The sequence below is a fragment of the Cyanistes caeruleus genome, chromosome 6, assembly GCF_971803275.1.
Source record: "Cyanistes caeruleus chromosome 6, bCyaCae1.hap1.1, whole genome shotgun sequence".
NCBI classification, from domain to species: Eukaryota; Metazoa; Chordata; class Aves; order Passeriformes; family Paridae; genus Cyanistes; species Cyanistes caeruleus.
The window spans coordinates 23,905,553-23,924,169 of record NC_141706.1 but is presented as its reverse complement, the minus strand read 5'-3'; the positions used below and the strand labels follow the sequence as shown (position 1 = coordinate 23,924,169).

At 47.2% G+C, this 18,617-nt stretch overlaps 1 protein-coding gene across 2 annotated transcripts in view; it reads left to right on the top strand.

Moving 5' to 3' along the window:
- The window catches only part of CD151 (CD151 molecule (Raph blood group)), a 32,634-nt gene continuing 14,017 nt past the window's right edge, over window positions 1–18,617 (top strand). Inside the window, exon 1 of one of the 2 annotated variants that reach the window (XM_086895717.1) lies at window positions 1–208. The gene's annotated coding sequence lies outside the window, so the exon portion shown is untranslated. Of the gene's footprint in view, window positions 209–13,637; window positions 13,759–18,617 lie in introns of those variants that run through there. The other variant, XM_023928904.2, reaches the window with a different exon arrangement.

Sequence of the window (18,617 nt, the reverse complement as noted above, 5' to 3'; positions counted from 1 at the left end):
GGGTGGCGGGGGAGGTGGCCCGGGCCGGGGTGGGCCGGGCCGGCCGCGCCTCCCTCCCTCCCGCCCTCCTGAGGGTGCCTCCCGTCCGTCCGTCCGTGCCTGCCTCCCTCCCGCCCTCCTGAGGGTGCCTCCCGTCCGTCCGTGCCTGCCTCCCTCCCGCGCAGCGCGGCAGGTCGGGGCGTGCGGCGGCGCCGAGCGGCGGCCGAGGGTGAGGCGGAGCGCCCGAAATGGCGGCACCGGCGGGCCGGGGGGAGGCGGGCGGCGCGGCGGCCCCGGGGAGCGGGGCCGGGGAAGGGGCCGGGGCGGCAGCACGGGAGAGCCGGGCAGAGCGCGGGCCCCGTGTGCGGCAGCGGGGCCCGGCGCTCCCTCCGTCCCTGCCGGCACCCCGCACCCGTGGGGAGCTGGCCGCGGCCACCCGAGCCCGGCTCTACCGCAGCACTGCTTCGCTTCCCCTCCAGCGCCCCGCGGCATTGCACAGCTTCGCAGGGGCTTGGCCCGTGTGTGCTTTGTTGGTGTTTTTTTTTCCATTGGAAAAGTGTTTTAACCTGTTGCGGGTGGTGTCATAAACTTTGCACTGCGCGCGGAATTAGTAAAGGTGTTCTGAAGGTTGCCATAAATCTTTTGAAACGATTATTGCCCTCCTTCACCTTCTGTTCAGTCGAATTTGCCGGTTGTACAAATAAAGAGTTGGCCTTTATGCTGGGCTTGTAGGACCCTTGGAGGCGGAGGAGGGAGAGAACGAGAGAACGAGCGCTTGTTTACCACACGGTCCAGGCGATGTTCTGTTCTGTTCCCTTCTTTTTTTGGAAGCTGCATCAAATGGGGAGCTGATGGCAATGGGTTATTGCTGCACCGTGGTGTTGATTGCCATGAGGGATCTTTACCAATAGCTTCTTCTTCCTGTCCTCTAATGAAGAACTTAAACTGCGGTAATTTTTTTTAAAGTCTGACTTTTTCTGATAGCTTTTGTAATCAACTTGTTGCAGTATCCTGTGCAATTTTAGCAATGACACGTCTTTATTTCAGGCTAGTCTATAGCATCCCTTAAATTCTGCTATGCTTTGCTTCCTTTGTCCTCCTACAGCACTTCCTGGCTTTCTCTGGGGGTTTATGTGGTGCCTCCTAGAACAAGGGTTGATTGAAATGGCACCACCCATCATAGGCAGTTTTATTCAAACAGTTTTGAAAGAAGTCCCTTTTGAGAAAATACGTTTCCTTTGCGACCTTTATGTCCATTGCCAAGGTTCCTAGGGAAGCTTTTGGTGTGATGGATGGGCTTACCAGCTGGTATTGTGGAGGCTGGAGAGCTTCTTAGTGTGCCACCAGTCAGCCAGAGATCTGTCCCAGTGCTGCTGGGTGTCTGTCACTGCTACCAAAGTCTGTGGTGGAGGGAGCAGAGTGCCTGACTTGGCTGAGTGGTCGCTGAGCTCACGGTAACTGGAAAAGTCAATGCAAAAGTTTCAGCACATTTCTATTCTCTGAAGCGGTTTGTGTGCCTAGGACAGGCAGTTCCCGGTCTGTGGATTGTTGGAAGCTGGTCAATGGGGAGCTGGATTGTTGGAAGCTGGCGTAGCATCACTTACGCTTTATGTGATGCATCTGGTGACAGGTGCCTGTCAAAGGCACAGCGCTGGTTTGTGCAGGTGGGCCTGGGCTCTGGTTTGCTACAGCCGCTCTGGTGTGCCAGCACTTGTGCATCACATGCCCTTGCTGGAAGCTTGAGCTGTGAGCTGGAGGAGGTGGCAGCTTTTTGAGCTCCTCCATGTAATTCACCTCAGATCACATCCTTGCTCTGTAGTTTGCTGGTGATGTCCTTGAGTTCCAGGCCTGTATTTACTTCTGGTCATATGCTGTATTTCTGCAAAGAGCATGTTTCATTCCACACTGTTGCTTGTGTTCATTGTTCTGTGGCTTCTGCAGTGGAGGAGAATGACTCCCCCAGTTGCCTGGTAAAAGTCCTGGCACTCCCTGCTTAATGCTCATTTCAGGGATCAGTAAGAAAACACCTTTTCTGACTGCTTGAAATAATGTCCCATGTGTGACATTTCATTTTACTCTGGAATCTGAGGTGGTTAGTCCTTCTTGTATGTTTTTTGAGAGTTTAATGAGTTATATTTCTCCTAACTCAAAGCAAGTGTGTTAAAGGGATTTTATTTGCTACTTTCAGTGCAGCCTCCTGAAGTTTCTCTCTTTGGGTGTGATACATTTTTCAGTAAGGGGGTGGAAGAAAGCTGCTTGTATTCCCTTGGCAAAGCTAAGCAAAAACGCTAGGTGGGAGTGGCTGTGAAGGGCTCTCTTTCCCCTTAGGAACTTTCCAGTAGGTCTATTATTCCCAGCAAATGGAAGCTGTATCATGACATGAACTGTTTTCATCACACATGCATAGAAGGCAACAGCTTCCCTCCTCTTAAGACAGTCCTGAAGTGGTTGATTAGAAAGTTTTGTCTCTTCTAGCCAGGTCATCCCACTGGCAAATTCACTTGTTCCTTCTACATTGTTTGGCTTCTTGGCTCAGGAATGCATTGAACTATTGGTTATGGATGGAAGGAGAATGTGTATTTATGTGTGTTTGTCTGTGTAACATCTCTATCACCATGTAAACCTGTTTGTGGCAGACCATCCTATCTGGCATGTCCAGGTAGTTTGGTCATTTATAAAGTAATCATACTGTCCCTCTGTTCTTCTTGTGTCTTAGGTTTAAGGCAGAAGCTTAGAAAGAAAAAAAATTGTCAGTCTCTGAAAAACAAAAAGGGTAGCTGTGCTTTTTTCGTGCCCCAGTTTACCATTACTATCTCCAGTGGCCTCATCAGCCTTGTTCCTTAAGCCTTCTGAGAGGATGTTCTAACCCTCAACTCTACTTTCTGCTCTTGAGCTCAACACTGGGTTATCTCCAGCTCTCCCTGAGTGTGTGCACTGACAGCTGAGGTCATGGAAAGCCTGAGGGAGGGGGCTCCTAGAAGTAACAGCTCATCTCAGCTTCTCTGGCTTTGAGGAACAGAAGTCTAAGTCTCCCTGGTTGTTTAAAAACCTTTGAGATCCTAAGGGTGTAGACCAGGTCTCCTTCTGTCTCACTTGCTCCCTGAATGTGAATTTTCTTTTGCCACAGCAAAGCTGAAATGAAATGAACAGTGTCACTGTAAAACCATCCAATTTTCCCATCCTTTTTTTGTATGTGCATTTTGGCAGAGCTTTTCCCCAGGATGGTGACCATCTTCCCAATCTGTGAGAAATGTGCTTTTCCCTGGTACTCTGTGTCTGAAGCCAGGGTGTGGAGGGAGAAATGGGGAATGGAAGGTGTGTGGAATGGAGATGAGGTGTTCTGTCAGTTCTGTGCAGAGTGCCTCATTCTGTCCCTCCCCACAGCACAGAAGCTGTTGGCTGCCAGGCCCTCTTGGCAGGGATCTGCCCTGTAGTAGCAGCACTGCTGATGGGCATTTTTCTTCTCTGCTCCTTTCTGTCCTGCCTGCCAGACTCCTGCCAGACTCCTCTGCTTGTGATCTCAGCAGCCTGGGATCCTAGGGAATGGATTCAGGGAATCCTACTAAGTCCTGTGTCCTGGCTGCTGGTAGTAATAAAACTCTTGGCAAAATGAGCAGGAGGGTGATGACTATTTTCCACTCCTGGAATTTCATGGCTGAGTAAGAGGTATGTTTTGGGCATTTGGGTGTGACCAATTTGGTCCATGTTTCTAGCCTGAGTTTCTTGTGCTGGTCGGGTGGTTATGACCCCATTCCAAGCTGGAAAACTGCTATGCAGCTCTGTAGGGCCAGATTGCAGTAAGTCAACATGGGACTGAAAGTGTGTCCAGCTCCTTAGAAGGATGCAAACATGAATTGATCCCATTATACACCGGCTGGGGTTTTCATGGAGTTACCCATATACATGTATGTGTGTGAGTGTATTTTGTGCATGCTTTTGGTGCCAGTAGTAGTGGACATTGTTGGAGGTAGGCTTGATGTAGCGGGATAAGGAAGGACATCAGGAATTCTGTTCTTCAACAGTTGAGGGTGAGTCCTTGGCAGCTGTTTAAATTCATTTGAGTGCTGATCTACAGACACTGTCTGCAGGGTGCAGCCAAGCAAATACACACTGTGCAACTCTTGATTGGCGTTGCATTGCCTGCATCCCTGCAGGCTGCCATGCAGCCGCCTCTCCTACCTACTGAGGTGACTGTATCCCAGAGAGGGGAGTGTGGAGGATGTGGGGTGTGGCACAGCCTCTTAAGAGAGGTGGAAATGAAATGTGTGGGAGGTGCAAGAGAGGATGTTGCTCAGAACCACAGGTTGTTCCTGGCGGTGGTAATGAGGCTTCATAAAGAAAAGCCGAGGCAGAATTTGGTGACATAAAATGTTTGGCACTCACCCTTGTTTCTTATCTGTGTCTGGTGCCAGATCTGAATACAAAAGGAGCAAAGTTCACTTGTTCAACCCAGGTTTTCCTTACTTTCATAAGAAAGCAGCAGTGGGGAGCTGGGGCAGGGGAAGATTTGTAAGAGTGAGTGCCTGTGCCTTGGTGAAATCTGTTCTTGTAGCTGTGATGTGGGAGATGGACACTCAAGAAACAGCGGAGTTGGGCTGCAATTTGCAGCATGTTTCCCAGATGTCTTTACCACTGTAGGAGAGGAATAGGTTCAAAGGAAGAAATACCTTTTGGAGATGCTGTGGGAGAAAGATCTGCTGTGCTGTACAAATGGATGAGGTGAAAACGTGTCTGATACCTCACCCTGGAACACTTCTGCTCCTATGGGGAAGAAATGGACAGGAGAAAGATCAAGCACATGATAACTGTTTTGCACTATTGGCATTGCATGGTCATATGCACCATGGTGTGTGTTATAGCACACACCATGGCAGGTGTGTTTTGGAGCCTGGGCTGCATTTGGATATTGCTGGGCTCTCCAGTCCCAGGACAGTGCTGTACAGCTCCATAGATGCATGTCAGACAGGAGTGCAATCAGCTCAACACAGACCGAGAGTGGTCCTTGGCAGCTCTTTCAGTACAAGCATATGACTTATCAGCATAGCTGGAGGATGAACAATGGATTCATTGGCCCCCTCACTAATGAAATTCAGTTAAAACTGGGACCAAGAGTGGTTTGAGGTAGGAATTACTGTGGGAGAGGTTTCTGTTTTGTCTGGAGTGTGTCGCTGACCTGTTATCTGCTGGAGTAGCAGCCACAATGTGGCTGTGGCTTTTCGGGAGTACTCTGATCCTCATTGTCCATCATGCTGCAACAATAATGAAAATAAGGAGGAAGGATGGTTCTGGTCAAATTTATCTGCTATCAGAGCCAACTGGCAGATGGCAGCCATGCTGACATTTCTGGCATGCCAGCCAGTGAGCAGGACTTTTGTAGTGCCTGACAAGGCCGGCGTGAGTCACGGCTTGTGAATGTCAGTATTTCTTCTTAGCTTTGGTGGAATCCAGAAGGGAGGAATTCATATCCCACATCTCACCCCTGGGAACAGGGATGGTTGGCTGTTTTTCTCCATGGTCACTGTAAGCTCCATGCAGAGCTCCCAGGGGAGCTGTGTGTGCCATCACAGGGGTGAACAGTGTGTGTAGAAGCCGGACACATGGGAGCAGGAAGGAGTCTTGTGGTTCTGTGTCGAGTGTTGTGTGGATGGGAAAGTGTTGGGCTTTGTACATGTGGTTTTGGCTGTTGAAACATAGAAAGGGTCCAGTCCTGTGTGGAAGTACCACTTGCTGAGGAATTGACGTGTGGTTGGTTGCAGGTTCCCCCTTGCTAAGTGGAACCCTCTTCCATCTTAGCTGAGAGACTTGGCTAAAGGCGAGAGGTCTCCCTCTCACAGAGGCAGAGGTGAGGAGACATTTGGTGTGGTCTCCAGTGTATCTTGTCCATTTGGAGGGTTTTTTAAAGGACATATTGTTATTGGGAGGACCTCTTCCTGTATTTGGGGAGGAAGAACTGTCAGGCTGGTTCCTGCACCTTTGAGTCCCAGTTGTCTGGGGTTTTTCCTTCTCCTGAGTAGAGAAAGAGTGCAAGTGAGCTCATGTTTGAGGAATGAGGCAGTGCTCAGCCTCAGAAATGGGCTCTGGAGAGCCAAACAAAAGCCTATTCTGTCTATTGTGCACTCCCCAGGGCTTACCTCTGGTGTATGCAGTGTGTCCCGGACAAGAAGAAAAAAGCGAACTTAAACCTCGGTGCTTAGACCGGGAGCAAAATCCTGGCTGCTGACATCATCCTGGCTGCTGACATCGCTGGGCTGTTTGCCCTCAGGTACTGTGGATCTTGACTCACAGCTGTGTTGCTAGAAGCCTGGGAGGAGGGAAAAGCAGACAGTTGCGGAGGGAGACCTCTGCTTTCACTGGTGCCATGAGCTTTATTTTGGCTGCAACTGTCTCCATGTGGAAGAGAACCCCCTTGTAGAAAAAAGGGTTTTATTGTTTGCTACTTCATTGGAAATTTTAACAAATCTTTTAAGAAAAAAAGAAGGGAAGGGGAAGACAACTGAGATGACAGCAATGAGAATATCCAAAATAAATTATTGTCATTAGATCAATATGATTCTTATCAACAACGTTCACAAGGGCTTAAGTGATAAGCTGATTTCCCTGTGTATGAGGGCATGACTGCTGTGGATCAGCAGTACCCTCATAATTTTTGATAAAATAACTGTGTGTGGCCAGCTCTGGTCCTCTCTCCCTGCATTATCCTGCCCTGGGCAGTCAGAACTAGAACACTCTTTTGGCTGAGGTGAGTAATAGGAGAAATATTTTCTGTGCTAGAATTGACCTGGTTATTTCCAGGATTATATTTTATTGGATGTATGGATTTTAGAGTATTTCTGAATTCTCAAAAGCAAGAGATAAGTCTTGTTTTCTGGATTCCTCTATCCTTGTCTATCCTAGAGGGACCTCACTTTCACAGTGGGCATTTAGTATTGAAGATAGTTACTTGTTTTTTTCAGAAACTTTTGACTGTTGTTTTTAGATTTTCTCTTGGGTGTATTTTGCTTTTAATACTTAAGGACTTATTGAGATACTTGATCTACAAGTGAGCCATGCTGTGGACTGCTTTTCCCCTCCTGCTCACTAATGGCATTGGATGAATTGAAAAATGGATAATGATTCTGCCCAGAGATGGAGACCAAAGTGCTCTGGTGCTTTCTGCTGAGCTCAAAGAAGTCTGAATGCTGGGGATGTGCCAGTGATGTTTTTAGAGGCTCCTGAGGGAACAAAGTATGGTTTCTCCCATCTCCTGGAGTGTTCTCGAGTCTTCTTGGTATTTGAGGGTTAATCCAGGGTAGAATGTGCTACTGTAGAATATAGAGTGGACTACTTTTAGCCTTTAAATGTTAACCTTTAAAATAACAGGAGATCAAATGAGATTATAATGGTTCCTCCTGACTTGAAAATTGACCTCTAAGCTGGATGGGGTGGTTGTGGGGAGGATTAAGTTTCAAAGTAATTTTACGCTTTCCTTTATTGAAGCTTCTTCATAGAGTGCTGAGTTAACAGGAGGGTGGTTTGGTGGAGAAATCTCTGCAACATTTTCCTGCTTCCTTTGAAGTCCAGCTGTTCTGTGCTGGTTAGAACACTTTCCCACTTTCTTTTCCTTGCCAGTTCTAAATGAAGTGGACAATTACACTGTCATGGTTTAACCCCAGCCAGCAATTATGTACCATGCAGCCACCCCTCCCTCATGCCCCTGCCCTGCTAGGATGGGGTGGAGAATCAGTAAAATAATATAGTTAAAACTTAATGGATCGAGATAAGAGCAATTTGTCAATTGAACCAATGTAAAATATAATGTTAGTGGTAATAATTTTAATAATAACGATAGTAGTAATGAAATGGAGAGTGAGAGAGGAATAAACCCCAAGAAACACGAGTGTGCGCGGGTCCGTAGCCCATCACCCAGCAGTGATCGGCAGCTCCAGGCCAGCTCTCCCCAGTTTATATCCTGAGCCCGACATTCTGTGGTGTGGAACATCCCTTCAGCCAGTTTGGATCAGCTGTCCTGGCCGTGCTCCTTCCCTGCTTGTGCGCCTCCTTAATGGCAGAGCGTGGGAAATGGACAAGTCCTTGATCTAGAGTAAGCACTGCTTAGCAATAACCAGAACTTGTGTGTTATCACCATCGTTCTCGAACTAAATGCGAACCGCAGCACTGCACCAGCTGCTAAGGACAGCGCTGACTCTATCCCAGCCAAAACCAGGACGAACACTGAGACAGACTTGCCAAAGCTGCTGTGCCGATCGTGGCTCTGGACCCTTCATGGAGAGCTGCCCTTTGCCTGTGCCTTTGCTTGAAGCTGCCGAGAGGAGCAGAGCGAGCCCAGCTCCCCGTGCAGCCAGCAGAGCAAGGTGTTTCGGGGAAGCGCTTGTTGCCATGGGGCTGGAGGATTTCTTCCGAGCTTAGTGGTGTCTGCTTTGGAGCCAGGGACTTCTTTGTGTCTTGTCTCCTGCTGCCAGCCTTGGTGAAGGGCCAGCAAGTAATTGCCTGGAGGCAGCCCATGCCTCCCGATTGTTTATTCACATGCTGGTGCCTCCCGGTCAAGTTTGCAGGCTGCTCCAAAACCAGCTGTGCGTCAATGGTTTTGGTGGAGTCATTAAAACGTGCTCCACGAGGGCAGGGCAGAAGGGGGACAAATGTTTTATTTTTGGCTGGGAGTTGTTTAATTTTACTGGAAGAACGATCCTTTTCCAGGCAGCCTTATGCAGCGTGGATTGAGCATTGTTTCCAGCACTGCTCCTATAGCAACAGGAGAGAGACAGCTCCTATGAACTTCGACTTACAGCTCTGGGAAATGAGCTGTCATTTAATTGCCCTTGACTGTGCTTGATATTTGATCTGACTCTAATAAAGTGATTTTAGCTCTGGAGAGGAACATAACTCCTCAAATCATTCAGTGACTGCTTCAAAATGCCTCCGGAGACAATACTACTGGGGATATATAAGGACTGATGGTCAGAAGAGATTTCTTGGCCATTCCTGACACTGTTGTTAGCGAAGTAGGTATTTCCAGGTGTGACTGTTCCCACATAAGGATATGCTGGATAGAAGGGGAGGCTCCTGAAGCTGTCACTGGCATCTGTGGCTGCAGTGATGAGGTGAGAGCTGTTGTTGCCCCGTCTGTGTCTGCATGATGTTCCTTTTTCTCTGTGCCAGAGCACTGCAAAGTGCATCACCCCATTCCTGGTACCGCAGGTACCAGCTCCTCTGCTCAGAGGTTTTCCCTGGCATGGTTGGCATCAGTCCTGAGCTAATCAGCAACAAGTCTGGAGCAGTAAGAATGTTAGCCTTGGTTTCCACTGCCAAATCCCCTGTCAACTGCTTTTAAAATATGATTTTAGTGGAGTTCACATTGAGGCAGGCTGCCTGGGAAAGATGTGTGGGATGACTCCAGAGATTTGCTTTGCTTGTTTGCACCACAGAATGTGAGAACGGGAACAATTGACTCAAAACAAGTTTTGTACAAAAGCTAAAGCTGGTGTGGGTCTTTGTGCACCTCTTGCTTTGTGCTGTTTGCAGGTGGCTTGGGCACAGGCAAGGCAGTGCTAACAAGTAACTTGAAAACTTTGTGGTTTATAGCTTTGTGTTCTGCATTGGCCTTCCAGAAGAGAGGACAGCTTGGCTGCTGGAGGATGGATGTTGAGGAGGGCAAATTCACCCCTTCTCTCTGCTGGGAAAGGCACTTAATCTCTCTGTGCTCCTATTATGACCTGCTCTCTTTTTTCTTTATTGGGGTGCTTTGAGGAGGCAGAGGATCTTTCAGCCAGTGAGATTATCGAACACTGTGTGATTGAGAGGCTAGAAATGTACCTTGTGGTGACACACCAATTGCCTGCTCTCTCTTCCAAAAACTGCCGCATATGTTTTTGACAGTGGGATTTTAAGCCCCATGATTTGTTTGTGAGTTTGGTGCAGTGAAATTGACAGTCTGCCATGGGATATGCACCTGATACTGTGAGGAGGTAGGAAATCTACTGGCTTTTAGCTGAGCACCTTTTCAATGTACAGATTTGTAGGGTATTGTAGGGTAATCTGCACTGAGACTGCAGCCAAATTTTGAGCTACTGTGTAGTAGCTACAATGCAGCACGTGTTCTTTGCTTAGTCTTTGCCCTCAGCTCAAACCACTGTGTGAAAACCCAGCTCTTTGTAGGGAGTGAAAAAATGGTTGTCACTGCTACATTATTTGGAGAGCGCTTTGAATTCGTGTAGAGTTGCCTGAATAGGCTTTGTGGAGGCTGGGAGGATGTCTATCTGCCCAGGACTTTTAGTGCTTGTTGACTTGGTTCTAGTACTGGCATGGCTACAGGGCAGGGAGGTTTTGTGAGCACTCTCTGAAAACACTGAGAACCCAGTGGCTTCGCTTCTGAGCGCTGGGCTCAAAATGAATGGGATGAATAGGTGGATAATGAATAGGAAGGGATCAGGGAGAAAGCTGATTCGGCACAAAATGTTTTGTTTAGAATTGTGGTTTAATGCTGCTGGTAAATTCTCCAGTGCAGACAAAGCCCTACTTAAAAAGAAAAAAAAAAAAGGAAAAGAAAACCCCAAACAAAAAGAACCTCACAATGCCCATGAGCAGAGTTGGGAAAATAGAAATTAAAATACCAATAGTAGGCTGCAGTGAAGAGTTTGCCTTGTCTATTGGTTGACCCTGAACTTTCTGAACTATTGCTCCTTGTGTCAAGCCCTCACTGCGATAGCTCTCTGCAAACACAGCCAGGCACTGATTTCTGCTGCTTCCAGTGAGAGAAAAGAGAGGGTTATTGTTCCTCTCCTCAGTTCAATGACTAGTGAAGTGGTTCCTGTGTATAAATAGCGTAAAGTGCTTTGGGATCCTTCAGGATAAAGGAGCCTTATGGGATACAAGAGGATGTTGTTTGACGCAGAAGGAGTTTCCCTTGGTCACACAGTGGGTGCTGGTCTCTGCCCGCCTTCTGGCTCCTGATGGGGACGAGGTGCTTGGAGGTGCTGCTTGTTTCCCTGTTTATCCTCTTCTGGGAGCAGGACACTTGGGCTTTCTGCTCTCAGGTTATGGCTGACTGAATGTTTTGTCAGAGAAGGGCTTTTTGTTTGCTTTGTAGTAAGACAGTGCTAGGGTACAGACACACAGTCCCAGGCACGCTCGATCACTCTTATCTTTCTCTCTTATGCTTTCTTTATTTAATGGTTGTAAAGTTGGTTTTATGCCAAAGTCCTTGTTATCCTCAAGGATCCTGCAGCCAGACATTGCCTCACCCAGTTTGGCTAACCCCCTCATAAAACACTTAATTTGCAGGTATGTGGGTGGTGCTGAACATGTAAATCCTTGCTGAGTTTGAAATTTATGCTTATTGTTATTTATGCTTCAGTAAGTCCCTCCCCTGAGGAGTAAACAGTCTTGCAAATATGAGTGAAAGGGCTAAATGCTCTTCTGTGGAGAGACAGCTCTTGTCTCAAAGAGCAGGTGACTGCTCAGCTGTATTAGGCATGCAGCTCCTCTCTGGATACTTGGCTTTCATCAAAATTAGCAGGAGTTTGGGAGCTACATCTCTCTTGAGGGGTCCATTCAAAACACAGCAGCTTGAGCCAGGGCAGAAGAAAGGAGGGATTTGACAAGCATCCTGAGGGGTGACAGCAGGGCTGTCACGTGTCCGTGGAGATGTTGCCTAGACACAGTGTTGATAGGAGATCCTCCCAGAATGGGAACTTACCCTCTCTCAGTTCTTTGGAAAAGTGCTCTCCCAGTCAAGAGGCAGGGTCAAGCAGGGCCTGCTGAAGATGTCAAGGAGGAGGGGTTTTGACCAAAATCTGTTCTGTGTGCCTGCCACCCCCTCCCCCCCAAATTTAAATGACAGTTCCTTAGAAGGAGCTTTTCCTCCTCCGTGGATGTCTGACTTGTGTTTTGCATTCTCCCCAGCCCTAGGCACAAGTACTTGGACTTTGCAGCACGTTCCAGCATGCTGAGATGGAAAGCAAAGCATTGAGCTTTGTGTCCTGGGTCAGCTTTCCCTTCTGAAAAGCCAGGAGTGTGAGAGCTGCATGAAGCGGATGAATAAAAGACAGGGCACTAAGGCTGGTCTTGGAGAGCTTGGGCCCAGCCTTAGGAGGATTCTTAAGAACTATTTCTTGCCTTATAGGTGACTATGCCTTTTTTCCTCTCCCTAGTTCCTCAGAAAGTTCTTTTATCTGACCTTTAATTAACAAACCCAAGAACTCTGTTTGACCTGCTTTCCAGTGGCAAAAGAAACAAAATTTTCACTTGTTTCTCTGAAGAGATGTTTTTGTGGTCTAGAGGCTGTGCAGTAATGTGAATCAACAAGTTTCTGGCTCTTATTGGCATCATTTTTCATAGGGAATGGAAGCAGGGGTGATCTAAGCTGGTTATAAATGAAGATGTGTCATCCATACTGTGCTAGGTAAAGGCCTGCAGGAACGCCCTACTTGAACATAATAGAAAGTTTAAATTGCTAGGAATTGTCAAATTTCATCTGCTAATAAAAAAGTACCGTTTTTCCTCTTCCCAGGTGGTTTTCAAATGCTCTATTATCCCACCCAGACAGGTCAGGAAGTATTACTGCTTCCATATCTCGGTATGGGCAATAGGTAGGAGCTTAAGCCTTAGGCTTACTTTGTGAAGTAAGTTGGTGTCGTGGTGTAAATCAAAGGATCATTAATTCAGTATCCAAACAGACTAAGGAGGAAGACTTGTTATTCTCTTCCCCTTCCATCCTGCTGCCTGCAGTCCCAGTGGAAACATTTCAGGGAGATTCAGACCTGCCTGCTGTAGGATGAAGGTGAGATGGGGGAAGTTGTGACAGTACAAGTGATTGCAAAAAGTTTGGGACCCTCTCTACCTTAGAAAAGCAAGGGATGCTAAAGGCCATTTCCAGTACAGCAGCTTTATGCAGCCTAGCTGCCCCCACAGGAATGACAAGCCAAGGTTAGAGGGATGGAGTGCTAGCAAGGGCCCTCAGCCTGTTGCTCTGCCATGTGCTGGGTACACTGGAGGATAGCTCTAAAGAGGTGACATGGGTGACAGCCCAGGTGAAGTGTCTCTGCACTGGTACACTCAGTGTGGGTGACAAAGGGGAGGAGCTGGAAGCCACTGTGCTGCTCGGAAGTCACAACCTACTTGCCATGACTGAATCCCGGTGGGATGAATCCTGTCACTGGACTGTGGCTATCAGTGGCTACATGGCTTCATCAGAAGGGAGAGTTGAGGAAGGAGAGAGGGTGGGCTTGCCCATGACCAGGTTGAAAACTTGTTCACTTCAAGGCATTAACACCAAGAAGGGCTTTGTACTGCACAGAAGGATCTTCCTGAGCTTTCTCATGGAGTTGCTTTCAGGCCTTTTGCTCCAGAATGAACTGTCATTTTGTGTACTCAGCCTTGACAGAATTGATAGCAGCATTTACAGGATTCAGCAGTAAATACAAACCTGTGCTGACAACTTTCTACCAGCAGATGTTCATGGATCCCACTGCTGCTGTTTAGCTCTTTCCTGTTATCCAGTGCACGCTTTGCAGTTTAATCAAATGCATTCACAAGGTGTATTCTGAAATCATGTGCTCTCTACTTAAAGGACTTGATGGCAAAGCATATAATCATATATTGATTTCAGAATAGTCTTTGGCATAGTTCATGATTCTCTGCATCTCTCTTCTTTTTTCTTTCAGCTTTTTGCTTTCCTAAATCCAGCAGCAGACTAGAGCCAGCAAGAAGAGAGGGGGTGGAAAAAAGCCTTTGAAGAGGACTGAACATTTTCACTGGTGCTGTCACCTGCTTTGGTGGTGAAAGGTCAGTGTCAAGACAGCTGATCCATGTTGGCTATCAATTTGGGGTGGATAATGGCACACAGTGTGAATTTGAGCTCTTTACTTGCAAGCTTTAGAATTCCTCTCCTGGGAAGGCTTTGCTTAAATTACTTTTAGCTGCTTTCTGGCAGGCGATAAACAGCTGGAGGCCCTTTCTGAGGATGTTCAGTGGGATAGGTAAAGTGTCAGTGGTTATGTTTTTCATCTTACAGAGAGGGAACTCAAGAGAGGTCATGCTTTCAAAGGCTAGAGTTTAGCCTTGATGAAGAATGTCAGTGAGTTTGCTGAAGATTAAACTTATTGGTCCACACCTGCACTGCACGTACCAAGGGAAGGACGTCTCCTTTGTTTACTGATGGCTGCCAGGGTTATCTGGCCCAGCTCAGATAGTCTCCAGTGGAACATTTTCCTGCAGGCAAGTAGTGTGCCCAGTCTCAGATAGTCTCCAGTGGATCATTTCCCTCCAGGCCAGCAGTGTGCCCAGCGATTACACTTTTATTACAGCATAGGTGCTGTGGGATTTCCTGCAGCAAGTCTTTCTTGTGTGCTTTGGCAAAGATGTTAGAAGTTCTCTAAGTTGTGGTGTATGAGTTATCTGTGGAATAGTTGTCACTGATATGTTGGATACCAATTTGCTTGCTATCACTCAAAAATCAATACTTTTAAATAATGATGTTTTTAATGGCCTGGGAGCTGTTCTTTTGCTTTGGCATTGTTTCTTCCCCATCTGTCAGATGCTGCTTTAGGGCAGGTTATGCAGAAAAAGCCTGCAGGCCTGGCTTTCTTTGCTGTTTAATTAAGTACTGTTTCTGTGCAAGTTGAGGCAAATATGCCATGCAGTGTCTGGGATGACTAAATGAATGTCTATCCAGCAGGACTGTGTGTGTGCATGTTGTATGCTTTCTGTGCTGGGCTGTGTGTGCATGCCTATGTGTGCCTTTGGGTCTGCAAAGAAAAATACAGTGGTGTGGAAAACACAGAGCAAGTCCTGCCATTGAAATTTTCTCAGTTGTCTGTGCAGTGCTTGTGTTCCCAGATGCTCAGCACCCAGAACTGGAGCCATACTGCTCAGCTTCTGGTGATTTCTTGTGGTCCAGTTTGTCTTAAGGGTTTAGTCACAGTAGGATGAGAGCCCAAGAAAAGCAGACCATGGAATGGTTTCATGTTTGATGTAATCCCAGTCTTGCCTGGCAGTCATGCACTGTATATTCTTACCCTCCTAGGAGGTTGTGGCTTGCAGTCACACAGGGCAGGATGAGCTCACTCTTCATCTTTTTTATCTTTTTGAGATGTTTTCATAGGTCCCTCCTTGCTTCACTGTTATTCCACTGCTATTCACTGTTACTTGTATACTTCATTATTAGTATCTCTCAATCTCTGATGTATTTGAACCAGCAAGCCTCATAAATTATTGCCAAAATTGCTTTACCAGGTATTCCTCTCATTATAAGTATGTATTTTACTAATCATAAAAGAGGTCGTTCCAGTTCACTGGCTGAAATAGTCTCTGCTGGCAAAAGCACTTTTGAGTCCGTGAAATGGTGTTGCTGTCGGGCTTTTGCCAGTTTGCCAGTCACCTGGAGCCTGTCATGCCTCTCAGCTGGCATTCCTCCATCAGCAGAGTTTCTCAGTGCAGATCCTCATAAAATCACTGGGTTTAGAGAAAGATGAGGGTCTTGCACTGAGGAGGAAGAGAGAGGCAAGGGTCAGACGGAGGGACTTGACCCACGTCTATGCACAAAGTCTGCGTCAGATTCTGGATTCAAGCTGTTCAACTCCCAGTTTCTTGAATTAATCTTCAAACTATTACCCTTCCCTTTCATCTACAGGTTCTGTCTCTTGTTTATTCCTCTTGGCTCAATGCATTTTGTTTTCCCTGGAGAATCATTTCTCTGTCATTTCTGTTGCAGTGTGTATGGCCATGGTAGGAACCTCTTGTTGATTCTTGTGACTTCCATAAAAATACTTCTTTCCATTGTGTGACTAAATTTCACAGCCTGTATTCCTTGATTACTTGCTGAAATTTAACTTGCTGATAAAGCTACTGTCTGTTGGACTGGACCAAGGAAATTTCATTATGGAAGTACTTTTAGTCTTCTAACCACTTTTTCAGTTAGCAGAGTACTTCCCATTATGAAGCTCATGTTTAATTAATATGTTTTTATGTATTTGTAAATACACCCCTTTGGCAGAGCTTGCCATTTCCTGTTCATCAGAGAGCTCATTTGTAATTATTGATAATGATTCAGAACAGGTTTTTGCTTCAGTGTTTTAAATAGAACAGAATTATGTGTGTTAATTACTGTTGCTGCTTCTTGTCCGGTTTCAAGAGTGATTCATATCAGTTCAGAGGGTTTGCTATAAGGATGGCTGAAGGCAAGAGACCTTGGTTATGTCAGTGAATTCGGGATGAGACCCCCATATTCATCCTGGTGCTGTGACACTGATCAACACCTCTGTGCTTTTTGGATCCATGGGACTCAGAGCCTGAAGTGACCCTAATCCTGGGAAGCAGATTGTGGTTTTGCCCCCTCCATTTGCCAGGGTTTCTTGGGAAAAGCATTTCACTGTAGTCTCTGGCCCTCACTTGCTTTCCCTGAAGACCAGGATATCTCCATGAAGCCTGACCCTGTCTTTGCAGGTGATGGGAGGCAGCAGATCACCCCGTGTGAGTCAAGGAGCACAAACACAATTTCCAAAAAGAGGGCCTAGAGAGCTGCCTTTCCCTGAATAGTTGGCTGGGTGAGTCATTAAGCATGCAGAGGCAGCCAGTGCCATCAGCTCTGCTCCTGGCTAGGAGGGATAGATCAAACAGGAGACAGCCCTGATTGCTTTCTGATTCATGGTCTGCCATCCCTGGTGATTCACCCTGCTTTATAAACCTGCAGCTGTTCCCTGCCAGCTTTCTGGAAACAGGCATATCCTCTCCTGCCAGCAGTGAAGCCAGGCTGCCTGAAAGGCCTGGACCCAGTGCTGGGTAGAGCAGGACCTGCAGTCTTGAGGGGAATTTCAGACTGTCTGTCACCCTGATGCAAGTGCAGTCTCAGGTGGGCATCTGCCTGGTCCTCACCCTGCACAAGATGGTGCTGTGCCTGGGATTTCTGAGCTCCTGGATAAGAAAGAGGGACAAGTTATTATTCTTTGCTAGGGCCCAGCATCTGCTCTATGGTGATATGTACAGGGAGGGAGGGAGGAAGGAAGATAGGTTGGTTGGTCAGTTGGTTCCTAAAATCCTCGGGAGCAAGAGGGAAGCTGGGCCAAGGAGCCTAAGGACAGAAAGCATGGTTATCATCCCCCGGTCAGTCTCTGCAAGTCTGCAGTGCATGTTCCTCACATACTGCCCTGATATTAGAAGGGGTGGGCAGAAGACCTATTACTGGAAGACATCTCTCAGATCTGGGCTGAAGTACCTGTTCCGAGTTGTGTGGCTGCCTTGCTGCTACCATTCTTGTTCTGTGGCTGCCTTGCTGCTACCATTCTTGTTCTGTGGCTGCCTTGCTGCTACCATTCTTGTTCTGTGGCTTAATGAAGCCTCTGGGAACTGTAAATCTGTCGCCTTCCTGAATTTTGTGTTCTTGGGGCATCTTCTCATGGAGAATTTGCAAGCCTGGTCAGTGCATACAGTACCTGCAGCATCCATTCCTTCCCAAAGCCCGGGGCCCTTTTGTGCTGCAACGTGGTAATTATCTGAGCATTGCTGGAGGTTCTGATCTCTTCTGCAGATAACTCTGAAGAGTTGTTCTTGATCTGTGCCACCATCTCAGAGCTGCTTCCTTTGCCAGTGAAGCAGCATTCTGCTGCCAACTGCAGCTGCCAGATGTTATTCTGGAGAAAAATGTTTTCTTGTGAAATGGTGACAGGGATGGGCATGGGTAGGACTGTTGGCATGTTCTCACTCTTGCTTTCCTTGTTAGTTTCATTTGTTAGCTTCTAAAGCATGGGCCTGGCTGGGGTTTATGAGTGTGCTGGCACGAAACACAAGGAAGTAGTTTCCTGCAAATAAAACACAATTATGCTGCAGAATGGGCAACTGCTGTTCCCAGCCTTGGTTCATCTGGCTCTAAAGCCAGACATTAGAAGTGTGGTGACAAAGATAATGCTGGTAGTCACCTGATGTGCAACCTGGCTGTCTGTACCTGCTTCTCTCTTTGCTGTCAGGTGTTTTGCCAAGGTAGATGAGTCTGTACTGCATGGCTGGGTGCAGCTGCAGTGGGTCCCTGGAGAGAGCTTGCATCACCTTGTGTGAAGAAATTTTGTAATTTAACTAAGCGTGAACTCCATGCCTCTGGAAATATGTAGAGGCTGTTTGCCTGCCTGCTTCCAGGGAAAGTGCTGGTTTAGGAAAACATTGCACTCTGACATTGGTGAACAATGCTTGCATCATTCCTTGCTGGCTAGTGTGGGAGGAAAGGGATGATTTTTTAATTGAGTGCAAGTGGTGAGGATATGGTTGCACTCCTGCATCCTGCCTCACACAGGTGATGCTGGCAGCGATACTTGGGGCAGTGCTTTTGTCCTGTCTGCCTGGTCAGGCAGTGAAGAGAATATTTTTTTGAGAGGTTCAGACTTTGCAGGCAGTGAAGTCATGTGGAGCTGTGCTTGCTGCAGACCCACTTCTGAGAAAAGTGCTCCAGGGTGTAGAAAATCTGTAACACTGCACTGGGACTGACTCACAACAAAACCCCATTCCTTACATATCTGCAGGGCCATTTTATGCTGTCAGATCATCTGAAGCCAAGGGTTGTGTTTCTTCCTCTTAGTAGCTGGGACAGTCTCTTAGTGCCTTGGGGGACAGCTAGCCAGTGAGAAGGGTCATGGAAAGTAAGGAGTGAAGAAGAGAAT